The sequence below is a fragment of the Pollachius pollachius genome (assembly GCF_949987615.1).
Source record: "Pollachius pollachius genome assembly, chromosome: 13".
Lineage (NCBI taxonomy): Eukaryota > Metazoa > Chordata > Actinopteri > Gadiformes > Gadidae > Pollachius > Pollachius pollachius.
The window spans coordinates 18642970-18647758 of record NC_136946.1 but is presented as its reverse complement, the minus strand read 5'-3'; positions in this window follow the sequence as shown (position 1 = coordinate 18647758).

Below are 4789 nucleotides of genomic sequence, written 5' to 3'. Positions count from 1 at the left end.
TATATCCATATGTGCTTGTTTTTACACTATGTTACACTATTTTACACTACCACATATTTCATTTTCTGTAACATGCAATCTTATATCCTGTATTTAATATGAACACGAACATGTAATATAAACACAATATTCTGAAAACTGAAACTATTGATCCTAGATTCCTGTGATAGGAGCGGCACGCTGTGATGAGGTACATTCATGTACACAATATAAGCACCGTTCACATTGCTTAGGGGTTTATGAATTCTGTATAAAGGAAATGCAGCCGTCTATGCAACTATGCAGCCGTCAGTGGAGAATGTATTATACGGTATAGAAGTAGTAAGTTTGGCCAAACAGTCTTCTCAGTACGGGCCTTAAATTACTGGAATTGCCTTCTTACTGAACTTAGAGAAAGCGTGAGCTTTCTATCATTTAAAACAAAACTTAAGAGATGGATTAAAAACCACCAAAACTGCAATCATCAATAGCTGATCTACCTCATCCTAAGCACTGCACTTCTTTGTACTGCACTTATTTATTCATTTTTTATGTCTCTCTTTTTTCTCTCTCTCTGTCTGTCTGTCTGTCTGTCTGTCTGTCTGTCTGTCTGTCTGTCTGTCTCTCTCTCTCTCTCTCTCGCATTTTTCCTTATTAATGTAATGTGATGATGTGTTGACCTGCCAAGGGACTACAGATGAAAAAGACCTTTTTTTTTGCTAGCTCTGGCACATTTACATTTTGAGTATAAACTAAAAATGTCAATTTATGTGCATTGTCCCTTTTAAATAAACAAACAAATAAATAAAAGGTATGTGGAAATACTAGCATTCTAGCATTCAAGGTATGGGTTTCTAGCAATCTTTAATATCTAGAAATTGAAATTGTTTCCGGGACCCAAAGTGGACTTCCACCTCGCCCTGGCGTTTGAGGGCCCCAGCGGAGCAGCAGGACCTCCAGGCCCTAACCAGGGCACTGGAGCGGGGGCCGAGCAGCGGACCTTCAGTGACCAGAGCCGGGAACAGTCGGCTGGTCGCCATGAGGAAGAGAGCCTGGGGGCTTACGCCACCGATGTCTAGCTCTATGCCCAACATGGGTACCCTGAGTTTCCCGCGGCTGCACAGGAGAATCTGTCCTTCCAGCTCTCCTACAGGGGCTGGAGTCACTAGCCCCCCACTGGTGGGGCTCTCGATGAAGCAGAAGGGGCGGAGACGGAGGTCTCAACCCGACCCAGCCAGCAGCCGTCCACTGCCTCCCCGACGCACGTCAAGCAGGTTTACTGCCAGGAAGTTCTGGAGGGAGCGGCAGGGGTTTGTCAGGCCGGGTCTGGACCAACCGAGCGCTTCTGCTATCGGTGAGGGGAGCCTTTGCATCTGACAGGGAGAAAAACAGCCTGGCCCACGAACCAGAGCCCTACAGCCGAGTGGTCTAGTGAGGGGACCACCGCTCCAGCCTCTCCATGGTCAGTGTGCACTGGTCACAACGGAGGCCTGTATATTGGCTGCAGCCTCGATGGTCGACCCTGCCGGGCCCTGGTAGACACAGGGTCGACCGTCTCCCTGGAGCTTCTGGGCTTCTTCCCAGGGGCATGGTAGCCAGACGACAGCTGGCTGATTACGTTGACGGGAGAAGAGACCGGGATGAGCGGAGGAAGCGGCTGGTCGTCCGTCTGGCCATCACCCTCGGCGTGGGGACCGTGGCGCCCCAGCCTAGACAAGGGAAGGACACGGTCGCACCCTGAGAACCCAGGCCACCGCCCGGGCCAGCCCTGCGTCCGCACCCCCGCTCCCCCTCCAGTGGAACCTGGAGGCGTCCCGATGGCGGTGGTCCCCTACCACACCCGCTAGGCTCAGGCTAACTCTGGGGTGTGGCAGGGAAACCAAAGACTGGCGTTCACACCCGGGAGGAAGGCAGGGGTGTACTGTCCCGGAAGGAAGGAGTCTACGCCGCCGCTGCGTAGCCGCCTGCAGGGGCCCCAGCGGCCCCCGGAGCGCTTAAAGGACTATGGGCTCGGTGATGGGGTCATGACAGGGAAAGGGGCACTATAAAGCTCAGAATGTCTAGCCTACACATTATAATTCAAATAGTTTTATAACTAATTATATCTAATTGTTTAAAAGTTGTAATTGGCTGATTGTATCTTTTCTTCATAGGTTATTGCCATTTTTTATGTAGGCCTATAAATACATAAGCCTATGCTTAAGCAAGTCTCCCCTTTAGGCTATGTGTGCCTTCTTTCCCTGAAATGCAAATGGCATGTAAGCACCTGTCTCTCCTCTCCTGCCTCTTTATTCAAATGCAAACACATTTTGCTCTTTGCATTTGAAGGTGTAATATGAATTTTGAATTGGCCACCTCCTCCCCTGCCAAGGTTCTGTCTTACCAAATCTCAGTGGAAAATGCAACATTTCAAGATAGTTTCGGCATTAATATGCGTTCTGATAGCATTGCGCATTTTCATTCATAGTTAGTTGGTGAATGTCAATTACTTGAGATGTTAGTTTTCCATCGTTGCCATGGTGATTAATATGGACGCAGCTTGGAGTTTATTCGAATCAATGTATTTGCATTGTGTAGTAATCTGAGCTGTTCAGTGCTATTTTATGTAACTGATGAGGACATTTATTCTTCTTTGGAACGGATTAGGAGGACGTGTTTTTGTGTCAAACAACTGAAGTTTATATTCGCTGCGAAAAGCCGAAAGAAATTTAATCCAATGGTTCCTTTTAGAATTACTTTTTAGGGCTTGGGTAGTGGTGTTGCTGCGCTGTCTCCACAGAGTCAACGCAGCGATATGATTATGAGCAGTTTAATTCTAACTTGAGAGAAAGTGAAATACGCGTGCTGCTGATCATGTGATAGAAGGTGATGCAGTCGTATTAAAAAAAGACGTTGAAAGATGGTGCGATCTACGAGAGAGACGCAGGGGAACTGTCCTTACAAGGCTTTCGTCGGGATAAAAAAAGAAGTGGTCAGCAAAATAAAGAATATGTTGGCTTTTTTGCACTTGTAAATAGTCATTCGCGTTTGTCGTCTACACTCAGACGTGAATTTATTCTTGCATGCGGGTGTCTTCATTCATAAAAAAAATAAAAACATTCGGGAGCGTGCGAATTATTCTAAAGAGGTCTAGACTCCGTGCGCAGCCCAGACTTCTCCAGTGAACCAAGAAAGCCCTTGGAGTGACGAACGGGGTATTTTTTTTAATCAAAAACTCATTTCACTATCGCACCAACGTGAACCGCTTGCCGTCATGTTTATTGTTTAATGGGAAAGAAGGGTCGCATGGACTCATCCAGCTCAGGTTGCGTAGCCGTGCGTGTGCGCGTGTCGGCCCATTAGCATCTGTACCGTGGCCTGAGCACACCTAACCGAAGTGTGCTCAGGCCACGGAATTGAAGTGGACTTGAGTACGGTTGGCGTGCTCACACTAGCCAAACGATCTAGACTTGAGCACGGTACAGGTGTGAAACGGACATGGGCACGGTACAGATGTGTGAGCCTAGTGTGAGTACGCCCTCAAATAAAACCTAGATTTTTGAGTGACCTACAGATGAAATTTCTTCTTCTTTGGGACTGACTAGCTTTTTTGTGGAGCCCAATGGAAGTTTATGTCATTTTAAAAATAAAAATAAAATCCATTCTTCTCTTTTATATGAAAGAGGTCATCAAGGAAAAGTAAGAATATACATTTGGGGAATCTAGCCCTACATGAAGTAACTAAAAAAGCCTCAGAAAATGCTCCATCTCGTGACCTCTCAACCAGGGCCCATTTCTGTGACTTTGAGCTAATACAATAAAAGTACAATACACGTATCTATCTCCTTCTCCCCGTAAATGTGGAAGTAAAACCAATGCCAATTCTGTCTATTTAAGGTTGGGGGTCACGCCCTTTTTTGTGCCCTTTCAAGATGGATAGATGCTGAACTGCATACAAATTTTCCTATGGGTCCCAGAAATGACATATCCCAGATCTTTAGTTCTTGCACTTGAAAAAAAAAAGTCGGGCCGCGAGACCATCTCCATCAGACTGTGGTAAAAAAGGCAGTTTTGGAAATAGGAAGGTCCTACTGTCCTGAGACTTGACAACCTTGTTCCAGGGCCTGACTGGGAGCCCCACACCAAACTGTCTCTCTTGGACCCCAGGGGGGATCCACAACTTCCTGTAGAGCTAGAGGCTCCAATATTATATATATACTTGAGGCCCTCTTTCATATAAAACAGACCCCTTGTCTTTTGCTCACTCCAAAGTGTCCTTGATCCCAAGGTCACCTACTAATTGGACTCAGCTTGTGTCTAATTAGAAGAATAAATGTCATCCATGGGTCACTCGAAAATCTATATTTTTATTGAAAGAACACCGTATTTAACAGTGATATTAAAAAAAGTTATGCATATATATATACACAGTGTTCCCCAGCAAACAATGTTATAGTGGTCATGCGCCACCATGTAACGTTTTCGAATAAGCATGTTGCGATTAAGAAATTTACTTTCTGAAACCGTTCATTTGGTTTAAACACGTTTGTTTTGTTTAATGCTTCAAAAAGCAAAACTGCAATATCACATGAGTGCTATGTGGAGCACGTCAGTGGAGCACTTTCAGATCCCCTCTTGATCCGAGTTCCGCTGCAGACGCCACGGAGCGGTACCTCGGCAGCGTCCCGTAGTAGAAAGGACGAAGGCCGTCAGAAGATATTAAGATATTAGGTCTTGTGTTTAATATAATGAGTGGTAATGGATGGCGCTGCGATGTGCAGCACCAAGGCCTTGAGCAGTGCTTGAAGTTATAGAGGGGCTGCACGGCATT